We start from the raw sequence: 26,073 nt of genomic DNA, 5'->3' as shown, positions 1-26,073 counted from the left end.
ATGACTCTGATTCCTGCTCTTGGTCTGACGGAGTGAAGCCTTAACATGTTTACTCTCATTGTGGATACATATGGTCACGCTGCTGGCCATGTAGTGTTGGGGTTGTAGCATGAGGGCCTCCCTTTGGTTCGGATGACTATTATTTTAAGGGTCCCGGATATGAACAGCACTGTCTTTAATGCACATAAACTCCCTGAGGGATGAGCAGGGCTTATGATATGTGCCCCTATTGTTGGGTAGGGATTTATACTAAAGAGGTCTAGGTTCTGAGAAACAGAGGTGACTGCTGAGTATCAACAAGCGGCAGGGCAATTTGTAACCAGCCCTAGGGGCACAAATAGGGCACTGCCAGCGGATAACGTTGTCTGGGTGTAATTTGTGGGCGGAGATTGCTACAACATCTTGGGTCTCACATGCTACGATACACGTTTCGGCACACACCCATAAGTTTACTGGCTGTGGGATGCACCAGACCCTTCCAGGTAGTATGATCAGTTAACCTATGGTGCAGGTAAGTCTCAGCTAATTAAAGATGCCCTTAAACTCTGTATTTGACTGGGTACGAGTGCTGCGCTTCAAATACAGAGGTTAAATGTGACGCCATGCCACCAGACAAATCCTGCTTAGAATTTTAATACAGAATTGGTGCTTACAAACTCCTGTTATAGTGCAGTCAGAGAAACAAAAGAAAATGTAGAGAAACAGCAAAGAATTTTAATATGGTCATGTTGGACTTGGCCCTTTTTCCCTCATTTTTTTCGTTTTTGTAGTGTTAAGGTGCAGGTGCTTACTTCTCCCAAGATGGCTGCCACAGACCCCTGCTACTGCAGGGTGGTCGTTTTTCATAGTAGCACCCTAGCTGCCAGGAGCTGGCTGGGACCCACAACAATGTTGCGATACCAGCCCGCCTTTTTGTCCCATAGTTAGAGTGGGGAAGCTCCTGGAAGAAGCTGGAACCTTCTAGAAGGGAGGTGGGGTTTTACTTTTGCCGCCTTGGCTAGAGGTCACCTGACCTAGGGCTACTTAAGAGTGGGAGGGAAGCTTTTGTGGTGAGTTGGCCATTGGGGTGAAGCAGAGCTGGAAGAATCCACCAGGAGTGTAGGCGGTAGGGCCTAGCCAGGGACTTATGCCTCTGAGAGTGACAGGATTTAGGTACTGCCTCTTAAGTGAGTGAGGTGCCCTGTGAATCCCACTGATCTTGCCCAGTAGTAGGAGGACCCAGAGACTCTCTGCCAACCTGACTAGGAAGGACCTAGTCGCCCTCTCCATCCCTACCCCTGTAACAGAACCCCTTAAGGGCGCCAGATACATCTGCGCCAAAAGACTTCATCTGTCAACTGAGAACTGAAACCTAACTTTAAGAACTGAGACTGCATGACAAGAGCGAGCTGTAAGCCTTGAATGCCAGAGCTGATACTGCGTGTCCAAGCTAACCTATTGAACTAATTGCTAAACCGATTGCCAAGCCACCGGGGATCGACCAGGTACTAGCGCTGTGACCCCCGCGCTCCCTGCCCTGGTCTGGGACCCCCGGCAGCGTGCTCCGCTGAGCACTTTACCCCATCCTTAATTTGAGCCCCCCCCCTGCGACGACGAAGCCAGCGCGCTCACCGCCGCGGCCTGGAGGCCTGGAGGAGTGCCCTGCTGTGTCGCGAGGCCCAGGCGAAGCCCGGGGCCCCGGCGCTGCCGTCGCAGCCGTGTGAGGAGGTGCGCAAGGTCGGGGCCGAGTTCCCCCAACGTCGTGAGGACGGACGCCTGCTGACGCCGAGACGGAGGTAAGCCCGGAGGCCGAGATCCCCCCTGGTGTGCCTCCTGCTGGTCTGGAAACCACACCGCGCTTGGCCCGGGTTGTCCCCTCCGTGGGAGTCCCCTCCCCTGCCTGCGCGACGGAGAGACCCCGCCGAGGGATCCTGTCCGTGTCCCCCCTTTGGTAATACTGAGCGCGGTGCTCTGTGAACTGCACCGGAGCATAGGGACCCGCTCCTCAAGTCCGGTCACCCTCCCCGCTGGAAGCCGCCCAAAGAACTGACTGACATTACCCTCGTGTGGCGCTTCACGCCACCGACCCTGCTTCCCCAGCCGGAGAGACCGGGACTGCGAGTAACCCACTGTGTTATATGCTCTGCTCGAAAGTAGATTACATGCCAAGGAATGCGAGTAGCGCACTGTGTTATATGCTCTGCTCGAAAGTAATTACCTACCCAGGAATGCGAGTAGCGCACTGTGTTACATGTTCTGCTCGAAAGTAATTACATGCCAAGGAATGCGAGTAGCGCACTGTGTTACATGTTCTGCTCGAAAGTAACTATATGCCAAGGAATGCGAGTAGCGCATTGTGTTATATGCTCTGCTCGAAAGTAATTACATGCCAAGGAATGCGAGTAGCGCATTGTGTTATATGCTCTGCTCGAAAGTAATTACATGCCAAGGAATGCGAGTAGCGCATTGTGTTATATGCTCTGCTCGAACGTAGTCACATGCCCAGGAATGCGAGTAGCGCACTGTGTTATATGCTCTGCTCAAAGGTAATGACATGCGACTGATTACGAGTCACGCGATGTATTAAATGTTCTACGCAAACGTATCCACATGCAACTGAGTGCGCGTAGCGCTATGTTTATATGCCTTGCTTCACAGTACTAGGGGCCCTTAATCACGAGGAGCGCTCAGTTCTACAGGCGCCACGTTAAGTGAACCCAATGTGTCCCCTGTCAGGTATTACGCTTAGTTAGACGGCCGGTTCAGGGAAAGACTTTACGTAAGCGCGCACGGCGCTAGAACAAGGTTAGGCACTGCATAGATATCACCCAGAGTGTCGAATGTAATGTCACAATGGTATTATGATTCATGTATTACCTTGTTATTTCCTGAACTGCATCTGACCAGCTATACTTGGATAAACTTGAAGTATTTGCATAATTTAAACGGTGTGGCGTCCCTTATTGTGTGTAACTCTAGTCCATGAGAAGCGTGTGGTGTATGGTTGCTTAACACATAGCCCTCTGGTTGCCCGACCGGCTCGCGCCACGCTACCGCCTATAGGGCCTGGTGACCCCGGGTTCCTACAGGTCAAAACAAAGCAAGGCACTTTACTGGGTGATGCGCAAAAGACAAATAGCCACTAAAACTGGATAAGGACACAATATTGGTTCAAAATAGTTGCAGCAATAAAATGGTGTGCCTGGGCAGACTTAGTGGCTAGTCAGTGGAAAATGTGCTCTCAGTAAAACCAGTGAAACAAGAGTGTGTACCACAGGATTCTTCACTTACAATTAGAAACCGCCTGCCACATTGCCATTACAGCCAGGTGGTGCAGAAGTTGGTTGCCTGGTAAAGATGGTCTGGGTTCTCATGATTTTGGGAACACAGGATTTAGAGGACAATGGCTGACAAAGTTTATTGAAAACATTTTACATTTCCATAATTTAAGAGAGGGCAGGTAAGATTTAGGCATCTATTTAACCCTGCGTTTTCTCCAGCACAAAGCTTTTCTGCTTGTCTACATCCTAGCAATATCTGTATCAGAATTTTGGCGCTGGGCCAATCACCCTAAGGTGGGTGCATCAGCACGACAACACAGCATCAACAAAACATAGTTAGACTGGGTGGGTTTCCAGGCAATGAGAACATGAAATGAAGCAGAGTATTATGGGTACATTTATGGGGACCCCGGGTCACATCCCTGTATTAGGTCCGCCGCTGCCTTGGTTTTACGCGGTAGAGGCACACTGGGCATTCTTTGAATTACATGAGACAGTCTCAACCCCGGGAACATATTGACAAATGGCCAGGGTGGGGAGGGCTAGGCCTCCTGCCCCAGGCCGAGCGATGCAATGGCACAGCCTGGTCAATACTCCACTCTCCCCAAGTCATAAGAAGTAATTATGGTTACCGGTGAACCCTGAACGTGGGGCCTGGTCAGTGTAGGGTAAACACAGGGCATAGTCAGCCCCTAATCAGAAAAGCACAAATTTTCACGTAGGGCACCATAGAGTATATCACATGCATCTGAGGTTAATGAAGAGAGTATTACAGTAGTTCTCAACTGGTCCCTAGGGGTCACCCAATGAAGCGTCAAACAGCAGTATGTGGGTAAAGTGTTGGAATGTATTAAAAATGCCTGTTTTGTGTTACTATATGTTGCTTTGCTTAAGTTAGCGTTTGCGGCACCATTTTATATTCAGTTGACATTTTGGGCCATGATCGCAATTAACTGCTCTCTGACTCTGCTAGAAGTAGCAGTGCTGAATCTTCTATGTCCCTCAAGGTTGGGCCTCGCTGTACTAATCTGTTTTTGTTGCTGCATACCTTTTCCCCAAGATAGAGGCCTGCTCCCACCAGCCCGGCTATGGGCGCAGGCAGAGTGACCTTGGCACACAGATAGTGTGTGCCCAGTCTCAGGATCGAAACGTATTCTTCTGTGCCTTCATTGTGTAGCTGGTCCCAACTGGAAATTTCCAGTTTGGGTGTGTTTTACTGGTACTGAATCGTACATAATGTATCACTATGTATTCTGATGTCAGTCCTCTCTGCTGCACCCCAAGCGACTGGGCAGACAGTACTACGCTATAGTGTACCTGAATAAATTTATGCTTTGTTTGGATTCTCTACTGTCTGACCTGACTCTTCATTTGTATGGAAGGTGGTCGCGAGTGACCCAGGTGGCCCTAATTGGGTTACTTCCTTCAAAATCTAACTGAATGGTGTTGACACAAGCAAAAACTCATTAACACACATACTGATGACACTTTCAGTCTTCCTCTCGGGTAGCAGGGCTGGCTCCCCCCGCATGCATCAGGACAGTTAGAGCACAAATCTGCAGCAGAAACAAGTGGGTGCGGGTCCCCAACCCACAGTCTGGAAATTTGCCTGGGTGGCAATTATCTCTCCTCACTGGGGGTGCTGCACGCTAATAAAGTCAATGAAATGAACCTTGGGTGACACCAGCAATCGGTGGGGCACTGCAATATGGCAGTCCCTTGGTGCTGTTTGACGAGATAATCCTGAACAGGGTATTGCATGAAAGCCATCAAACATTCTGGCAGAAGAGTAGCTAAAGCATGTGCAAGCTCACCGAGCAGATGTGCTTTGGTTAAATAAGGAGTGGCCTCATTAGTGCCATCCCCACAGGGTACTTTGATAGGGACGTTGTACACCTGCCAGAGGTGGATATGGACTTAGTCCAGCTCAAAGGACCGGTAACTGTGGGTTGCAGGAGGTTATGGAACCTGCCATGGTGGGGGGGCTCAGATTTGATGATGGCCACATCCAGGGCATTGGTGGAGTTACAGGGCGACCTGGAGGCACTTTGGTACATAGGGATACCATCTGAGGGAGCACAGTAGGGGTTCTAGACGCCAAACCCCAGAAGTCTTTATAGCAGGACCCTGGGATGTAAGCGATGGTGCCCCATAAGTCCTTCAGGCGGTTGCCAGCCTGAGCAACCGGGGCTTGCTCTGTACCGCTCCACCTCTAAAGAGGTGTGAGTAATAATCCTAGACTGGAGGTCACAGATTTTTAAATGATAGGACTGAATTGGTTCGCCAGGAGTAAGTTGGCTTTGCAGGAATATTTAGTTGGCAACATTGACATTCTCAATAATACATTGCCAACAATTGCACCATGTAATATAAAATGTATTTAGAAAGACCTTTAGTCATTTTGAGGTAGAGCTGATAATTCAGAATAGTGGAGTGTTGAAAAATGTATTTTGAGTGACTAGCAAGTTCCTGAATCTAGTGTTAGTTGAGAGCTGGAGAGCACAATTAACACATTCTACACAGCTGTTGCTCTGCTTGCACACTGCCTCTTAGGGTTGATCCTAAAACACTGCAGGCCTCACTCTCAATGTGGGATGGGAGTGCACTTAAACAGGGTCAATATGATTCATTATGAGCCTTTTGTTTTAAATGCAAATGCATGTACCGCCACTATCATGATGTATGAAGCAAAGCGTTCCTCCCGAGGTTTTATTTAAAGATGCTCTGTCGAGAATACATGTATTTCTTCACCTATGGTGTGGCTTCAGTACAGGAGTGTAAAGTGTCCACAGTTCTTTCCATTTCCCCCAGATTCCAGTGCTTAATTTGAGCCAGTGTTTGCAGGTGGGGCCCACCGCAGTCATTTTTGGGGACTGGAACTTACTGAACATTCACCCATGGTTGAAGAGAGATAAGCTCAGAAGAGGGAAAGGAAGAGAAAAACTGAGATGGCAAAGGGAGAAAGCAGGGATGAAAACCCTAAAAGAGTGAGATGAAGAGGCAGGGATTGTCTGCTGGTGGATTAAAGGGGAATGAGGTGGAATCAAGACTATGCAGCTTTGGTATTCGGCACCCCCAACACATGCTCTAGCCACAGGCTTCTGAGCTCTTTGGGCCACATCACTTATTCCTTTATAAACTAAGAACTGCAGGATTTCAAATGTGTGTGTAATTCCCAGCATCTCTTTAGGCCCCAACATAAACTGGAACACCTCTTCTGGCAAACAAGTCCTTCTGTTAGGTTGCGGCACCTGGCACACATTTGGGCACAAAGCAGAGGGATGGAAGAGAAAAAGACTCAAGCTGAGGGCTTGTTATCCTCCTTCTGAAAGACTGGTTGGGCTGGGAGGGAGATAGGGACATATCAGATGAATGGGTATACAGCTTGGATAGCCTATTGGACTAATGCACTTACTAAATACATTGTTGTATAGATTGAAGGTCATAGGTGTGAACCCTGGCAGATTCACTCAGTGAATCTTTCATGCTTCTGAAGTTATTAAAATGAGTAACATTGACTTAGGTATTAATTAGTTCCTGTATCCAGGGGCTAGAAACCAGAAACCTTAATATAGTGTAGCAATGATTGTTCTTATGGGAGGTCAGGGTGACTGCAAAAGTCAGTCAGATGTGTTGCAAGTAACTCAGAGAGTCCCACAACTTTGTGGGGATGGGGGTTAGGGAGGCTTCAAGCAGGCAAGTTGGGCTAGTGAATCATGAAACTGTGGTTCTTGTTCAAGTGATCTATCAGTGTATCGAACGGCCAATGTGTAGAATATATGTATCTGCACTTCTAATAACAACGATATGAAAGACCTATAGACTGGATGTTTTTATTATCCTCCTGTATCCATATGCCCCCTTATCCAAATCTTTTCATGTTTTGTAAAATATACCAAGCTTCCTGCGCAAATGACTGCCCCTTGCTCCGGGCCTAGCTCCTGTAACTATCAACCTGTTTAACTAAGCAATGACTCACAGGCATGTGCCATATCCTTCTAAAGAGCTTCAAACGGTCAGCCAGATAGGGTCAAATTGAATAAAAAAGAAAAAGAGAAACATTCACGGAGGATTTATAGCAGAGCGCAATGCCTCACTGGGCATTAGGACCCAGTGTCCCGGCGGGCCGGACCCTCTCCACTGGCTGGCCAGATTCTCTGGCCAGAAGGGAAGGGGCACATAACTCGCATCAGCCTGAACCCCTTCCTTTCATGTCATCGCGAAGGTGGAAGCGGATCGGCGGCAGGACTGCACTCTCTGTCTCCCTCTCTCTCTTTTCTTTTAGGTGCATCATCTGGAGATCCGTCCTGCACTCGGGCGCTGCAACACCACCTCTTAGCACGCCCCCGGGAACATCAAGTTGGGCAGTCAGTGGTGGCTCTGGCAGTGTGTGGTACATTCTAGGTGAAGGGGTCCACAGAGGGAGACTGTTATAAATGGGGGTTTCTAGTTGGCAGGTTGTTACCCTGTCCAAGTAGGGACCTTTCTTGCTGGTCAGGATAAGGGAGTTACACTTCTATATTAACCCCTGCTCACCCCCTTGGTAGTTTGGCACGAGCAGTCAGGCTTATCTCAGAGGCAGCGTGTAAAGTATTTTCACATAACCAACAGTAATACAATGAAAACACTACAAAGAGACCAGGGCTGCGGTGCCAAGTGAGGCACTGCTCGTTGCAATACTAGCAGGCAGTGGCGTCATCGTTGCTGTAGCGCTGTCGTCAGCTGACGAACTGGAGTCGATGGCTCCAATGTCGGTAGACCAAGGCTGCGGTGTGGGATGGGGCGGTACGCTGTGTAACTTACAAGCGGTGGTCCCACACCACGGTGCAGGCAGCAGCGTCGATGTCAGCTTGGAGCTGCATTGTCAGTGAGACCAGGGCTGTGGTGTGAAGCTGGACGTTGCTCTGTGTTCTCCACGACTGGTGTCCACAAGTCACGGTGCATGCAGCGGCGCGTCGTCATTGGGGATACCAGGGCGGCAGTGTGGAGCAAAGCGGTGTGCACTGTGGTGCCCATAGGTCACGGATCAAGCAGCGGCTCAGCACTGATGTCGAATGGCGCCGTCAGTGAGACCAGGTTAGCAATACGAAGTGCGGCAGTGCCCTCTGCGGTGCCTTTGGGTCATGAAGCCGGCAGTGGCGTCATTGATAGCATCGGGTTGCTTTTTCTTCTGTTACAGCACAAAACACACAGTCCCCAGTGCTGGTAGCAGATGAACTTGAAGACTGCTGTTCTGGAGACTTCTTGAACAGGGGTCAAGCTCTACCTCAATCCCTTGGAGAAACTCAGGCAAATAGAATGCAGAAAGTCCAGTCCAGCCCTTTCCCTGCCTAAGACTGAAGCAGCCACTGCAGGCCAACACAGCAAAGCACACAGCAAAGTGGTAGTTCTCTCCTCACAGCTTCTCCAATTCCTGTTCATGACAGGTTTCTTGATCCAAAAGAGTTATAAATTTCTGGGGTAAGGGCCCCAATATTTATTCCACATTTCCCTTTGAAGTTGGTACAAACAATGTTCCACTGGAAAACATAAACCAGTTCAGCCTGGATCAGGCCAGGTCCACCACAGGATGTGGAGACAGCTTTGTGAGAGGTAGACACAGTCCATTCAGGTGCAAGCGACAACTCCTCCCAATACTATAAACGCAGCCAGGTCTATTCAGTCTGGCTATGAGTCTCTCAGGAAAGGCAGGACACATCTCAACCTCGCTCTTGTGTCTGTCTAGTGTGAATGCACATCCCCAGCCCTGTCAGTCTAAAGCCCAGAGAGCTAAGACACAGAACAGGCAGAGGCACATGAATGGTTAAACAAGGAAATACCCACTTTCTAAAAGATGTATTTTTAAATCCTGAGTTCAGGCACACTAAACTCCGCTTTTCTATCAGCTCCCATTGGCCAGCGACATTTGCAAAAGTGTTACAAAAGCAGCCCCCATGTTAACCTATGGGAGAGATAGCCTTTCAACAGTGAAAACAAAATGCACAGTATTTCACTATCAGGGCATGTACAACACACTATTACATGTCCCACCTTTCAAATACACTGCACCCTGTTCACACGGGTACCTTGGACCTACTTGAGGGGTGTCTTATATGCAAGAAAAGGGAAGGATAGGGTCTAGCAAGTGGGTGCACTTGCCAGGTCGACAAGTGGCAGTGGCAGATCTGAGAACCGTTTGAAAGGCTGCTCGTGTGGGTGGCACAGCCAGTGCTGCAGGTCCACTAGCAACATTTGATTTACAGGCCCTGGGCAAACACAGTGCACTGTACTAGAGACTTAGCAGTAATAAGCCAATCATGAAAAGCCAATCATAACACCCTTTTGTAGTAGGAGCACTTGCACTCTAACACTAAACAGAACAGAGACACTACACCAGCAAAAACAAGGTCAAAAACTGGAGGCCAAAAATCAAAAGGTCTTAGGGTTAACCCTCTGAAAAAGCCAAGTCTTACAGAGACATTAACAGGACAGTGTGTTTAGTTGGTGGTTTGCCTGGTGGTTCCCCCCTCCCCCTCCCCGGCCCCTTTTTTGGCCTTGTTGGTTTCCTGCCCTCGGTACACAGAGCGCTGGTACTTTGCTTATTGGCTTATGTGTGCATTAATTTTTTTGTGCCGGTTTGGTTAACTGAGCTTTAACAAGTCTGTCGCTTAATTTTCCTGAATACTTTTTTGTACCTCAGTTTCCAGGGTGATTTTATTAACCCCCTTGGGTTATCTAGTTTTGTATAGTGCTCTGCTTTATTGGTGGGATAATAGCCTCAGGCGTACAGGCTTCCCCAGGTCAGGGGTAGTTATCCTGTGGGTACTTTGGTGGGTGACTGGTGGCTCTTACTCTGGATGGTCTGTGTTAATTCCCAGGGATTTAGGGGTTCTTACGAGGGACTGGTTTTGATATTTAATTGGGTCCTGGTGGCTGGGTTGTGTTGGTTCCTGGGGAGTCTCCATGGGCTACCTTTAATTAGGTTGTTTGTAGCTGCTGACTTTGCTCTAGTGGGTGCCCTTGAGTTGTGAGGTTACGATGCCTGCCAAGGGCGGGAGAATGAGTAAGTGGAAAGGAAATGACCCCGAGTTGGCCCAGCTGTTGAAGTTGTTCCTGGCTAGCTGGGAGAGGTAGTGGACTAGGGCAACTCGGCATCCGAGCCGAAACCTGAGCAGGAACCTGAGCAAGTGGTGGAAGAGCGCCAACATCCCCCGTCGGTTAGCCTTCCCTCCAGTGAAGAGGAGGTCTAAGAAGCAGTCAGTTCAACCCCACATTATTGGTTCTGGGGCTGGAGGGGGTTCCTGTTCAGCTCTGCAACTGAGGGCACAAGGCAGTATACTACTCTCGTACCCTTCCCACCTATTGCCCCCTCCGCACCCGCTGACTCACAACAGGCACTGCAAGGCTTAAATGAGGTCCTCTCTGACTAGCTGAAATTAGGCAGTCATTGAAGCTGTTGGAGCAAAAAGCCAGCGCTTCTGCAGGACAAATTGGGGTGGCCCCTTGCCCTCAGTCACGGGGGTCAGTAGGTGATTCACCTGTTGCCTTATCACATTCTGTGTTACTGGCGCAAGCCTCGGGCACCCAGTCATTAGGTGTGGTGAGGGGCCCTCAGGGCTCCCAAGCAGGGCCTTCACACCAGGTGGCACTGGCTGGGTCAGGGTGGGGGTCAGGGGTCCCTCCAGGTCCCACAACTGGGGTGCTTTCCTCATCATTCATGCCCCCTGGGCCCCTTTGCCCACATTTCAGTCTGCCGTCACTGATTTGCAGAAGTAGGTTGAGTTCTTTGCAAAGGCATGAGATAGGTCGAGGCCTGACCCCGCTGCTCAGAGCGTGGGCTCAGGGGGCCATGGGTAAGAAAGGACCCCGTCACTGCGCCATCAGGTAAAGGGACTGAGGGCGCTGCCAAAGACTTTGACTCTATTGGGAAAGTGTTGGGTGGGCAAGACACATTACTTTGCAGGCCAGGGAAGTTAGAGTTGCATGTTCCTATGGAAGTGAAGAAAAAAATGTGAAAGGGTGACTTTGTTGAATTTTTTTTACTGATTAGACCTAAGAGACGGGTAGGCAAGGTGAAGGAAAAAGAGGGGAAGGATGGCTCGTTGAAGGGCAAGAAGCCTAAGGTTGTGGAATCTATCACTAACTGCCTGCTTGGTTTTAATGTTTTTATGACTGTTATGCTGGAAAAGAAACCCCAGGTAGCCTCGCCCATGATATTTTATGCCAATAAGATACTTAAAGTGCATCACATTTACGGTGGGACGGCTTGATTGAATTATGATACGGACTTCAGATGGGCTAAGGTGCTCAAAATAAAATTGTCTAAAGCTGCACAGGCGAAATGTGACGCACAACACGTGACTGGCTGTTGGCAGAACAGAGTTGTCCTTATGCATAGATTTTTTAAAAAAAACATTATTTCGTATAAATATGTCAATGTTTAACAGTAGCAGAGCTACAACAGTAGGTAATTATCTGAAGCAGCAGAATGGGCACCGACCACAAGCAGCTGCTCACTCAGACCTTGAATTCCCTCCCATTCCCCAATGAGGGGCCTTTCTGAAAACCTCGGGGATGTGGAAATTCTGACTTTCTCATTTAGAAGCTCAAGATGTCAAGTGACGTATTTGAGAATGCCACAAATGCAGCGGAAGCTAGTTTCAGAAGTTATTACAGCCAGCATAAAATGACAAGTATTATAGCAAGGCAGAGGGAACAGGACAGTTTATTGACGGGTTAGGCTGGGGAGGAGTCTCTGAGATTTCAGGATGAATCCTCTTTACATCATGGTGATGGCGGCTTGTGGGCAGTCACGTGTCTAATCCTATGCAGTTTACACAATGTTACTGGTTTATTGTTTGGGGAGAGGATGTATCCTTACGGCTAGAGCGATCGACCTCGAAGCTGGGGAACCGGGTTCGAGTCTCGGCGATGACACTCAACATCCTGTGATTCTGGGCAAATCACTTACTTTCACCATGCCTAGCAAAAAATGAATGTGTCTTTGTGTAATGAAACTAGTGTTTACGTAAAGCGCTCCGATACCAGATATCTTCGGGTCTAGTTCGCGCTATATAAAACTCTTTAAAAAAAAAAAATCTGCTGGCATCCCTTCCATTCCGAATTCAAATGAATTAAAAAATCTAAGGTGAAGGGAAAGGACCCTAAGTCATCCAACCAATAAGACCTTACCCACACTGGTTACTATTGATGAACTGCTCCCTTGGCTGAATTTGTACCTTAACAGGAAGGTGGCTCAGTTATTGCATCCGGGTTTCACTACTGGCTTTCGCATACCGGCTCATGGCATTTCACCGGTCCTACATTGCAAGAATCTGTTGTCGGTGTGTGCACACCCAGGAGAAGTTGCCCAGAAATTGGAAAAGGAGAGCTTGTTAGGCAGGAGTGTGGGCTCTTTCCTTGTGCCCCAATTTTCCAACTTTGTCTGTTTCCCACTGGGTGTGGGCCCAAAAAAAGATCCCGGTCAGTTCCGTCTAATCCGTAATTTATCCGCGCCTAAGGGCTTATCTGTCAATTATGTGATCAACCCTGTGTTATACTTCATAAGTTAGGCTTATATAGTAAGGCGACCTTTCCCCTACTTTCATCCTACTTTTCTCTGCATAACGGGTTTGGCGCTGACCTTTTGCCTAGTTATGAGTTGAACAAATGTTGTGAGTTTTTTTTTAAAGCTTCCCTAATTTGTTATGCATAAGGATTCTTGGTACCATATCTTTATCCCCTGCACACTCTGTATAATAAGTCAGTACAAAAGTCACCGCCTTCGTCATCCTTGGATGACAGGCCTGCTGTGCAGAGTTGCAATTATTGATTCAGGTTGATTTGCATATTTGCAACTATAACATATCGATCGAGGTAGAACCCCTGTGGGCAGCTTGTTGGTATAAAAGAGGCACATCATCACTGGGCATACAGAGCAGACACTTCCATGCTGACATGGGGGTCCTGCATGCTGAATCATCAACACACAACGGTCTGACATCCCTGGCTGGGTGTCCTACTCGAGACCAAGATGGGGTCCTTCACTCCCTCCTACCAGGTAATGGGGTTGTCTCTTTTCTAGGTGATTCTTGGGTCTACACCCACATACATGCTTTACATTTCTATTCATATTAGGTACATCTAGGTACATTTAGATTGGATCAGAATTAGTAGTAGTTCGCGAAGATCACTGTGTTTTCTATGCCTGCATATATTAATTGCTTTAGCGCCATGATAGAAATCTACTTTCTATTTACACTTTTGGTGCTTGTAATCTTGTACATTTGCTTCTGTCTAATGGTTGCTGCAGCACATATGTTTTACACAGAATTATGCTGTTTCAATACATTCTTCTTAAAAACGCTCCATCATTTATTCTGTGTATCTCTCTGAGTATAAGTGAGTACGAGTGACTGGGCAGAAAATACTGTACTGTTTCCACGATCCCTGAGGTGTCAGGGTTGGCATGTTCAGTGATTGCCAGAAACTATTCGCTCCTTGGTAAGTTAGGGGGCTTATGGTGGCACTGCAAGCTAGCAGGTCTTTAGGCTGACATATCCTGCGGGGGTGTCCAGAATCAGTCTTGACACCAAGCCCTTAGGTTATGTTGCCCAAAAAATGCGCAAATCCTGAGTATTCTTAGGAACTACATGACATGGCACCTCCAACATTGGTTTGGTTCTTCTTTAACAATCAAATCTGAGTAGTTAAGTCATGCTTTCTCAGTCACATTCAACCAGAGACGTCTGGAGTGGGAAGGGAAATCCGCCTCAACTGAGTAGGTACACCCTATGTATTGGCTGTTGGTTTAATCAAGCTTGAAGAATTGTTGTTCCCTAGATTATGCAAACCTTTCTCTTTTTCCCTATCATTTCCGCTTATAATGTCTAACCCTGGGGTTGACGAAACTGGCGGCCGGAGCACCGGGGGTAGTGAGCCAGAAGGCTAGAGCAGTGGGGTGTTGGGAGCAGGTGAGCGGGATTTCGAGAGACGACCAAGAGGGGAAATTAAATAAATAATTAATTTTCCCTTGTGGTCGTCTCTCGAAATCCCCCCTCACCTGGCCCCGTCGCTCTTACCTGCAGCCGCCGCGGCTGCCAGAAGGGTCTCTCAAAGTTTTAGAAAATTGCAGACATGCAGTTACCTTGAAATTAATACACCATGGCCTCACCTTAGCAGGTGGCTGTGTCACCTTTGTGATTGAGCCACACGAGGCATTCAGAATAGATGCATTCTATTCCTGGGTTTGATTCCCACCTGCAGATGCACGCACAAAAACATTTCATACCTACATTGAGGATGAAATACCTGCAGAATAGTCTCCTTACGTGGACATAGAAGCCCCATTAATGTACCAGGAACATATAAACTAGTTTAAAGGCACCCTCCCACAAACCACAGGAAATGTGAGACTTGGTCTGCTCAGCAGAGCCGGAGTGACATGGCCAGTCCTGATTTCTTACACAGCACATCCAGAAATTGACACACTGCCAGCAGCAGAATTACACACACTCTATAGAGACATAGTGAAACTCTATAGAAACATCACACAATTCGTCATGCGTACACTCACACTACAACCTGGGTGAGCTGCTCCAGATGGGCAACCTTAATTGACTACCCCCACTATCAGCCCACAGACGCTGAATGCGATTATGGGAAAAATGCTCACTAAGCGAGAGCAAATCCCATTCTGGATCGAACAAAAAAATAACACCTCTGGAAGCAGTATTTCCCCATATGGGCCTGCAGGAAAAACACACAATGTTACTATTTGCTTGTCAATGGGGATAGCTCCCTCGATAGAGGATTGTACCACTTGGGGTACAATCTGTGCTGCTGTGTACATCAGAATCCATGGTACCCCCTCAATAGCAGTCATTCCTGAAGTATTAAAACAAATACAGAATGAGTGCGGGGCAGAACCTGCCCTAGATTTTGGGATGAAACTGATAGGCAAGCTTGCCCAGGTATTCACAATAATGTTAAGCAACATTAAAGGGGAAGCAGCAGCGGTGGCTATACACCAACGCCTAAGGGAATGCACTCCTGCGCAGCAGGAGCAAGAACTTCCAAAAATTATCAACGATACCTATGCTTCGCGGGGTAGAGATAATTTGGGAACGAGACCTGGGAAACCACAATTAGCGGGTAATTCTGAAAAGGACAACTCGAAGCAAGTGCCTGATTCTTCCAAAAAGAAATGGGATAATAAACAACCAGGAAACAAAAATAAACAAAATTCACTTAGATCACGGGGTGGGTCTCCTCAGCGGGAGCCCTCTGAGAAGAGGTATAACCTTAGGAACCATGATAACATTAAAAAACCTGACAGGTATCAGGATACTGATACACGTTCCTCTCGTTTCTTCCACGGTTCATCTAAAACTCAAAGAGGGAAGGACGGTCAGAAGAGCGAGTTAAGCCAAAAAGGGAGACACATCACACTTCAGACTACATTATCAAAGAAGAAGGAAAACACAAAACAACAATTTAAAAGGAAAAAGGTAGCTAGCCTAAAAATAAGACATGCCCGGACTACTGAGGACTTCTGAACGGGGAGCAGGCTCTGACGATGTTAGACAGCACAGTAAAAGTAACAATAGCTCGCCGGAAGCTGATGAAATTTCTGGTGACAGCAGCGTTAAATGAACATATCACGTTGGAAACACCTGATACTAGGCTAAGCGTCCCACATTGTTTACACTAAATAAAGCTCCAGATGGAGGGGGTCATACCTAGAAAAGTCAGAGATCTCTTCTGGGAGAACTTGACACATGGATATGCCATCCTTTTGGCTGAGAAATATTGGCTGCCTGAATTCATCATGGATTGCCCCAAAGGTGAAGATGTAATTATACCAGCTTTCTCTGACCTCATTCCAGAGTCTCTAAAACACTCATACGTGCAGGAGTGGGCGCTAGCACTAGCTCCTGCAATTTACCGCAATCATGAAGATAGGATGCTGAGTAACCTCACCATAAAATCCCATTAAATTTTACCCCAACTCCACGGAGGCAGTACCCAATAAAACATGAAGCCGAAAAACAAGTCAGGGAGATCCTAGATCAACTTGAATTCCAGGGTGTAATTGAAAATTGCACCTCTTGCATGAATAATCCTTTGTTTCCCATAATGAAACAATTCATACCGTCTAGTTTTAGACCTGGCATTTGAACACATGCACATGGACATTTGCAGTACAGAATGCACACGGAGCCGCATACTGAATAGCATTGTGCGGAAGATATACAAAACAACACTAGATATCTCAATGGATATTTCTGCCAAAATATAGCACCTGAATGCAGATATTTGACAGCATTTTTGGCCATAGGCTCACAACACTGATTTTGTAGGCTGCCCCAAGGGTATAAGGACAGCCCTGGGTTGTTTTCAGCAAGAGTATCAGAGTTACTTCAAAATTGTGACTTGGAGGCATTGTGCTATGTAGATGATATGTATCTGATGGACGATGAGCTATTTGAGCACTTGAGCAGGGTGAACAACATAATTTTGGGGTTTGCCACCTTGGGTTACAAATTAAACTTAAAAAAATCAAAAATTGTCCACCTCAACGTACTGTTTTTGGGATATGAGCTCTCAAGTGATAGGAAAAGCCTGGCAGCTATCTTTTTTCTTTTTTAATGTGCACTGCTCCAACCTCAAAAGACTCTGAGGGGACTACAGTCCATTTTAGGATTTCAAAATGTTGGCAGAACATACATTTTGGACTCTGCAGAAAAGGTAAAACCTTTCTACAATCTAATTCGACCTGATTTTTCAGTTCCCCATTGGACAGGGGACACATAGAAATGTTATGTTCCGTACAAGCTAACATGATAGCTTCCAAAAATGTATACAAACGTGTAAACTCCACGAACCTGGTGATCCGTGTAGTTGCGGGTCAAGCAGGGTACACTTACACCACTTTCAATGAAGGCGAAACAGTACCCATTGCATACAAATCACATTTGTACATAAACGCTGAAATGCGTTTTGCAGCCACACAAAAGAACTTACTTCAGTACAGATTGCTGTCGGGAGAGATAGAGCACTGGCTCAGGGGAAATAAATAATTGTTGTGACTCTGGTACCAACCTTAGAGGCTGTTACAAAAGCCAGTGTCCCGAACGTGAAAGCATTACATCCACAATGGATACAATGGGCTAATTCTCTCACTGCAACAGATCTAGATTACAGATATGATCCTACTCTGAAAACACAAGCATTTCTGCTTTATGAACAAGAATATCCTCTCCCGAATGAAGTCCTGCCTCGGAATCATTATGAATACATCATCTATACTGATGGTTCAGCTCAGCCTGTCATAGGAAGTAAATAACAATACAGCGCAGCATGTGCAATTGTGAAGGGACGTATGCAGGATGGCAAGTTCCGTCCTAGCAATACGCAGATGCAGTCTCTAGGTGTAGTGAAAGAGCCACTCTTGTAGTCTGGCACCCTATGATGACCTCCGACCACCACCATTTTAACTGACTTTAGTGTGTTATTTTACCCTAGCCTTAATGTAGGATGGTCCTGCATATACTTGCTTCTTTTCCGTTCTGTAATCTTGCTGTCTTTCTTTGACATGGCCTCATGTCATCCAGCTTTCTGACATTACCTTGCTTCAAACTTTTCTGTGTGCACAGTGGTGCTTGTAAGTTGTGCAGATGAGAATTATAGGTGCTGACTATTGCCTTTGACAGGGCCTCATGTCTGACTCTGCCATGCTGCTGGGTGCACAGCAGTGCTTGCAAGTTGTTTGGGTTATTCACATTCAAGGTCTTGCTGTTTTCCTGAGCGATTGTTTTTGTTTAAATGTACTCTGGAAGGCCTTGTGAGTGCTTCGTCAAGACAGAGGCTGGAAGAAGTGTGAATGGAGGAAGAGACTTGAGAGCTCCTTACTGCCATGGAGATGCTTGCTTGGAACTTGGCCAGTTCTGGTAAAATTCCTCTGGTGGTAGGAGGAGGTCTTTCACGAATCTTCTAGTGAGTTTAAAGCTGAGTGTTGCAGGCTGAGAAACTGGGAGTTTGGATTCCGAGCGAGGGCAGACGTGTCTATCTCGGATTGAACCCTGGCTTGCTTAGCTCTGATCCCCGGCTGTGATTCCCCCGGTCAGAAGTGGGCAGTGTATGCACCAGGTGATGTATTTAGTTGTGTGGTTATTGCCATTGTGATGTGTGGCCAGTGGCTTTGATCATTTGAGGTGTTTTCTTTGTGGTGTGGGAGGTGCACATCCAGAGTAGTCCTCTACTGTGTACATATACATCTTTCTGATCTCTTGCAGACGTCCAGTGTATCTTATCTTATATCAGTTATTGCTTGTTTATTAATCAGTATTATAGTTTGCTCTATAGTTTGCTCAGTTATTGATTCATGCCTTTAGATTATACGTTTGCTACATATATTTGAATCTTATGCATTTGGTATCTGAGACAGCTTTTGTTTAGAGAGTATTATGTAATAAACCCCAAGCCTTATTCTAAAAGTGATAGTGTCTTTGCATTTTGTTAAATAAAACTCATTTTCAAAAGGTGCTGTTTGTTTTGTGTTGACGTCTTGCTGTGCCAGGGGTGGTAAGACATGCTCAAAAGTGTATATTATTCAAAGGTGAAATGGTATATTTGCCTCTCAGGGGGGAGTGCAGGGATTGGGTGTGGCCTATTGGTGAGAAGCCACATTCAAAACACTAGGAGATTGCACAACACCTCTGGCAGAACTATAAGCCCTGATACTGACACTGCAAAATACAGATCATTCCCCACACTCATAGCGTGAGCTTCGTATTACTTTGTCCAGTCATACAATGAATATCTTCATTATTGGGGCCAAAATGGCTTCCGAGATTCAAAAGGTTGCACAAGCAAACACAAGTCACTCTGGGAACAGGTGGCAAAGCTGGAAGAGGGCTTGCCACAACGTCATGTAATTCACACATTGAGTCATCAGCATGTTGGTGTGCACGTTGAAGGGAATTCATTGGCTGATGAAGCCACCAAGGCGACATTGTGAACTGCAGTCGTTGCTGCAATCACTCGTTCCAGCACGAGGATAGACGGTGCAATCATGATAGCTGTTAACACTACGCATAACAGTTCTGCCTTGCCAAAAGGTTTTCCACTCCAGCATTCCTACAAGTTCGATGCACAAAGCATCCTATATGTTGAGATTCCAGGAGTGGGGGATAGAGTAATACCAAGCATGGATCACAGATTAGGTATAATTCTAGCTGCACACGGGGCTCTGGGTTCTGCACATGCAGGGATCGCTGCAACGATTTTATTACTGAAGTAGCGTTATTGGTGGCCAGGTCTTACTAAACAGACTAAGAACTTTGTTCTCAAGTGCGACATCTGCCAGCAGATGAACGGTTCCACCATAGCAAGTCCACCACAGACACCACTACTGATATCAGACAGACCTCTCACTTGTGTCTATTTGGACCACTGCAGCCCCTTACAATCTGGTGGGGTTTGGTGTCAGTGGATTCATGCTCTAGATTCCTATGGGTTTGGCCTCAGCGCTCGGTAGATGCCCAAACTGTTATAAAGAATTTACAAGTCTTAATCGGGACATACGCAATTGGCACATTACATTCTGTCCGTGGTCCGGCGTTTAGCTCTCGGGCTTACAAAGAAGCTATGGGAAGTTTGGGTATGGCCTTGCGGTACACCTCCCCGTATCATCCCAAGCGAAATTTGATTGTGGAGCGGAAGTACAGTGACTTAAAGCAATCCTTAACAGCTAGGATATTAGGCTTCGGGTGGCAGTTGGGTCAATCACCTATATGGGGGCCAGAGGGCACTAAACAACATGCCAAGAAAATCCCTGGGAGGCCGTACCCCATACGAGATTCTGTTTGGGATAAGGATGTGGGTACCTGACCTCCATAGTAGCAGAACAGTGGCAGATGAAAAAGCATTTGACATCAATGATCGTTTGGCTGTTTTACAGGAACTCAATGAATTACGGGCATTACAAGACTACATCCAAGTAAAAGGCACCGCCACTGGAGAAGTAAAAGCAGTGCCGACAAGACCTGCCTGGATACCGAAAGTTGGGGATCTGATAAGAGAAAAGTTTGTGGACAAGAAAGAATTCGGGCCATCTTACAGAGTGCCTGTCCTGGCTGTCGAGGGAACAAGAAGAGTATTTCTTCAGCCTCTTTCCGGTTGCAAAGAAATGAGATTCATCTCAATTGATCTGATCAAACCACACTATGTGACCGATTCTCAACAGTTGGCCGTGTGGGCTCCTAGGTAGCCATCATTCTCTTCTCCCTACCATACAGGAAGTTCAGATGGAAAGATTAACAAGTTTTGACTGCTCCACTATCAGAACTGAAGGAGTTATCAACAATGGAATGCAACTTGTCCCTGTTGAAATTGAACAATATCAAGTCACAAATGAAACACAGATCTCAATTCGGCCAAATACTGACATCTAAGTGAATATGCCTCAAAACGAGGCATCTGCGGGTTCCACAAAATCTGCTGAGCTACCAAAGATAGATCGAACTGCATCTGGCTACTTCATCGACTTTGACAATTTTTCATCAGATACAAGTGAATGCGAGACACCGCCACGGCCTGTTCCCTACAAACAACAAATTAGTGAGTTCTACCTTTGGCTGAAAAATACTTATTTTGTTTATCCCTGGCTCCAGCTATGGCTTGCAATTGGTCTACTGTTCCTAGTAATTTGGATTGGTATTGTGAATGGGCATTATCTGCCAGAACGCTCTGCAGTTCTACATGTGAACTTGGTTTTGAAACCGCATGTATCATCACACCATGAACAAAGGGACCTGTCCTTAGTGAACATTACAGCAGTTCCAGTTCCTGAGGAAATATTATGAGATAGGGTTTCCTATGATGTGAATGGTCCAACTGAACTTTTAAAAATTCCACGCTTGTTTAAAATTTCTTTAAATGATTTCATCACTTCTAGAACAATCTCTGACGATTGGGACATTGAAACTGTACGTACAATAATGTCTGATTTAGAACAATCTGCCGCATTTGCGCAAGATGAATTGTATGATGATACATCTAATTTTAACACCATGTTTTCTTACCAGCATTATGGTCACTCTTTTTGCACAAAGCAAGTATCCCTCATAAAGTTTTCTCTTACCATCAATGGGAGCATTGCCCAGCATCACCGAAAGGTTGTTCAACTGTGTTTGCACAGAGGTTTGCTTATTTTTCTGGGTTTAAAACTTTAGACCCAGCCTCTTATTACTATAGGCTTGCACCAACATCGGTAAAGAAAAATATGCTAACAAACACTAAGCTGATATACTGTGCTTCCTTCATTTCCCAACTGTCTATACAGGGTTTGACTTCTGGAGGGACACGATAGACACAAAATCTGTCTGGGGGACTAAAGATTGGCAGGTTCAGGGAACCAAAGCCTTATTTAGAGCGTGCCTCATTCCAAATTGGATAATATTCATGTACACGATTGTGCAACAAACTTCCTGTCTTTGGTTAGCCAGGATCAAGAATTTGATCAAACCTCAGATTCCCTCACCAACACACTTTGAGGGATGGCAAAATTACACATCACACAGTGAGGATATACTAGATGCCCTAATGCACAATGCTTTATACAATTCATGAGACCCCAATTGGAAGGGATGGTTGGTTTGGCCTATCGACACAAATAGGTGTCAGTCAAGATTTAGGGGTACTACTAAAGGGTTTAATATCCAAAGGCCTGACCCACACTATGTACAATCAGAACATTTGGGGTGGTGACATCTTACAGTTTTGGAGAGTTCTGCCTAGAGTGGCTAAAAACCTTGACATTGTCTCAGGTGAAACAACACTTGCCCCTTCTGTCTGATGACATGGATCTTAGGGATTTTTTGTTAGGTCTCCAGAAGCCATGTCATAAGAGCTTCTTATACACTATTTGCAACAAAATATTGAAAATCTCATAACAGGAGGCTGCTGAGAGATTACGTGAAATAGAAAGGGTTAACCTAGAAAAAGCTTTGGCTGTGGTTGACAATAGTATGACCACGCTCCTGTCCAGAATTTATTCACTGGGCAGCATTGTGTCTTCGGTAATTGATCTAATGGAACAAGATTTGTCTATTCTACAGCACAGACAATCACTACTGAGCTCCATTATACTGCTGAGCTGGACACTGCAATCTTTGCGTAATGACCACATGCCCTGGCATTATATCAACAGCACATCTCTGTTTTCTGTATATAACCTCACAGTAAGACAGTTAGTTATGGCACAAAGAGATGCGAAATACACCATGTTGCAAATTGAAAAATTGGACCGATTACCTTTTACTGTGGCTGAGTCACCTTCCATAGAATGGTTAACCCATGGCTACATTACACTGCCAGTCACGACCTTCCAATTTCAATACTGTCTCCAGCACCATCAGATAGGCAGGTATGAAGCATTGGGTGAGGGGTTCATACATGGGTACCGGGCATTACCGTACAGATTCAGATGTAGGAGTGGGGACACTGAAGTTTTTCTTAGTGGTTCAAGCTGTGAAAACACTCTTAGTGGAACTTTCGTTTGCAAAGAAATGACACTCCATGGAGCTTGTAATGCTTCGGTTGCAAACTTGTCCTGTTATTTGAAGGGCTCCCCAGCTGCAGTTATTCATCCGGTATTCGAGTTACTCTCGAATGGGAGTTACTTAATGCTAAATTATCAAAGCTGATGTGGGATGATACCAGGCATCGCATATCTGGTCGTAGTAAGTTCCAGGGTTACTTGTTGTATGCAAGTATTGTTTCCACCAGCCCACATAAGACACCGCTATGGCCTTCGCTAAATGTTTCCTTTATATGGTTTGATTTACGGAGCAGACTGAAAGCCATACTTTTCCAGAAACATGTGGCCTTAACCTCAGCCTGAGAGACCTTTGATATTCATACGAACTTGACACGCTCAATTTCAGGGAAATGGTTCATCGTATCTTTAACATGTCTGATACAAGGGGGATTGTGAACCTATTTAAACGTGTAGGTTCACGAATGGTCAGCACCTTTCAGACTATCTTTGGAGTAATTCCATTCTTGATTCACTAAGTATTAGGAGGCGTTTTGGTGGGCTTCCGCTAGTCCTACTACTTGTAGTGGGCATCCTGATTTTAATCTACCTGCTTTGCAATGGACATCCCAGTTCATCAGGAGATGGAAAGAACCCTCCTGGTGCGACGTTGTCGTGAACGCATGGTGCTCCATCAGGGCACACCTCGACTTCGGGAGGTAATTGAGCATTGGTTCCTATAGTTCAGACCAGCCTGGTTTGACTGCATCTTACTTGTGTTCCGCTGCCTCTTCTGCAGATTTGAATGCGTGTTGGACCTGTGTCTGACACTTCCATCGGTTGCGCCGCAGGGCAAAGACGTACGCCTGGAGCCCGTAAAGGCCCACGTGTGTTGATGTCCCCAGCGTATTCCCATGCTGATGACGGTATTCTTAGAGCATCCACGGGATGCTTCAGCTCCTGGAAGAACGGAAAACGGCTCTGCTTTGCTTTAGCGCCATTGTAGAAATTACCTCCTATTTACTCTTTTGGTGCTTGTAATCTTATACATTTGCTTCTGTCTAATGGTTACTGCAGCACATATGTTTTACACTAGAAATATGTTGGTTCAATAAATTCTTATTGAAAACGCCCCATCATCTAATCTGTGTATCTCTCTGAATATAAGTGAGCACGAGTGACTGAGCGAAAATTACTGTACTGTTTCTACAATCCCTAAGCAGTCAGGGTTGTCATGTTCAGTGGTTGCCAGAAATTATTCACTCCTTGGTAAGTTAGGGGGCTTATGGTGGCACTGTGAGCTAGCTGGTCTTTAGGCTGACATATCCTGTGGGGGTGTCCGGAATCAGTCTTGATACCAAGCCCTTAGGTTATGTTGCCCAACAAACGCGCAGATCCTGAGTATTCTTAGGAACTACATGACACTTGCACTGTGTTTGTGCCATTAAAACTGCGTCATCCGTATACACGAGAGCAGGTATCGCTCGACCACCAACTTGGGAAAAATCTTTTCCACTCCTGAGTAGTACATCGCCCAGTCCATTAGTGTAAAGGTTAAAAAGAAAGGGGGCCAGCACACAGCCTTGCCTAAACCCCTCCTAATGGGAAATGCAGCTGTACACTCCCCCCTACACCAAAACGCACTCTGGCAGAAGCGCCACTATAAAGGCACCTAAGGAATGCGATAATATGTGGGTTGACCTTCAGTACCTCGAGACCTCCCATAATCTGTCATGCCTAACGGAATCAAAGGCCGTGGTGAGGTCCACGAATACCAAGTATAATCTGCCCTTATTCGCCCTGGTGTATTTCTCTACTAAAATAGCCAAGTTTAGGCATTGCTCCGTAGTACCCAACCCCTCGTGAAAACCATACTGCAGGTCTGATAAGACCTGATTATCGTCTGCCCAAACTTGCAGACGCTCCAGGATCACACGCACGGCCACTTTTACCATGGAGTCAAGCAATTAAATGGGTCTGTGGCAGTTGGGGTCTTGGCGGTCCCCTTTTTTTAAAAATTGGGACGCTGATAGACTCCACCCAGGTCTTAGGTATTCGGGCCTGGCAGCTAGCATTAATAACCTGGGTTACGATGGGCCCCCAGAGAGTGATGTTAGACTTAAACAGGTACACTGGGACACCGTCTAGGGCCTTACTGCCCTGGCTTAATGCAAGGGCTCTGTTGAATTCCTCTATGGTAAACTTCAAGTCTTCATTTTCGTAGGTTTTATCTACACTTTCACTGCTTGGCAATGTAGAGTTTTCTGAGCCATTAGATACCTTTGAGAAATTCTTTCCAAACCTCTTCGGAGATAGCAATTTCTATCAAGGGACCATTTCCAGGGTTTAAAAAAGGGGCCTTTACTGCTCTCCAGAATGCCGCACTATCTTTCAATTGTGTTGCTAAGTGAAGAGATTCCCAAGCTTCATCTCTTTCATCTCTGGCACTCTTTCTTTGATAGCCTGCCTGTACTCCAGTCTCGCCATTCTGACTTTGTTTATAATTCTAGGTTGCCTATGTAACTCAAGCTTCAGATTAGAATATGCTTGCGTACACCTTGTACTAAACCAGCCCTGATTTTTGGGTTTATTGCATTGTTGAACAAATAGTATTTTCCTGAACTCATCAGATATTTCACTAAAAGATGCTAAAATACTATCATGGCAGGCAAGTTCACACAGGCAGATATCAATGGCAGATTTACAATTTGTCACCAATCGGTTTGTCACTTCCACAGGATCCACTTTCAACCATTATAAGGTGTATCCATTAGTCTTATGAAGTCTAATTTCACCTATGACCTGCGTAACATAGTTAGTCCTGTTTGGCCTATACAGTGGCATTTTAACCGTTAGGCATAAAGGAAAATGATCACTCTGGGAATTATCTCCAACCTTGAAAGAAAATAATCTAGATGCATGATTGCTAGAGACTAAGATGTAATCTATGGTTGAAGATAAGGCCATGCCATTAAAAGTGGGAGGCATCGAAACAGGTGCTGTCAATAATTCATTCGCAAAGCCCAAATCAGAGCTAGCAAGCAGCTCGTTAAACAACTACCCCACCAATGAGTGACAAAAATGGGTGTTGCACAGACCTTCTTCGTGCATAAGACCGCAGATTCTGCTATCCTCCAAAGGGCACATTACGCAATTAAAATTTCCAGCCACGATTATCATGACATCTTTTAAATTATCATTACAAATGGTATTCAGATCCCCACCTAAGTGTTTTAACACCTGGCCAAAATCACCTGGTGCAATATTATTATAGAAGTTAACAACTACCATACA

The 26,073-nt window shown here is 46.1% G+C and overlaps 1 long non-coding RNA gene across 1 annotated transcript in view; it reads right to left on the bottom strand.

Annotated features, from left to right (window-relative positions):
- The window catches only part of LOC146861390 (uncharacterized), an 83,297-nt gene that overhangs the window by 31,514 nt on the left and 25,710 nt on the right, over positions 1-26,073 (bottom strand). The window lies entirely within an intron of this gene.

This window comes from Triturus cristatus, chromosome 3_1 (assembly GCF_964204655.1).
Source record: "Triturus cristatus chromosome 3_1, aTriCri1.1, whole genome shotgun sequence".
In the NCBI taxonomy this organism is placed as follows: Eukaryota; Metazoa; Chordata; class Amphibia; order Caudata; family Salamandridae; genus Triturus; species Triturus cristatus.
This window is presented reverse-complemented; position numbering and strand designations above follow the sequence as displayed.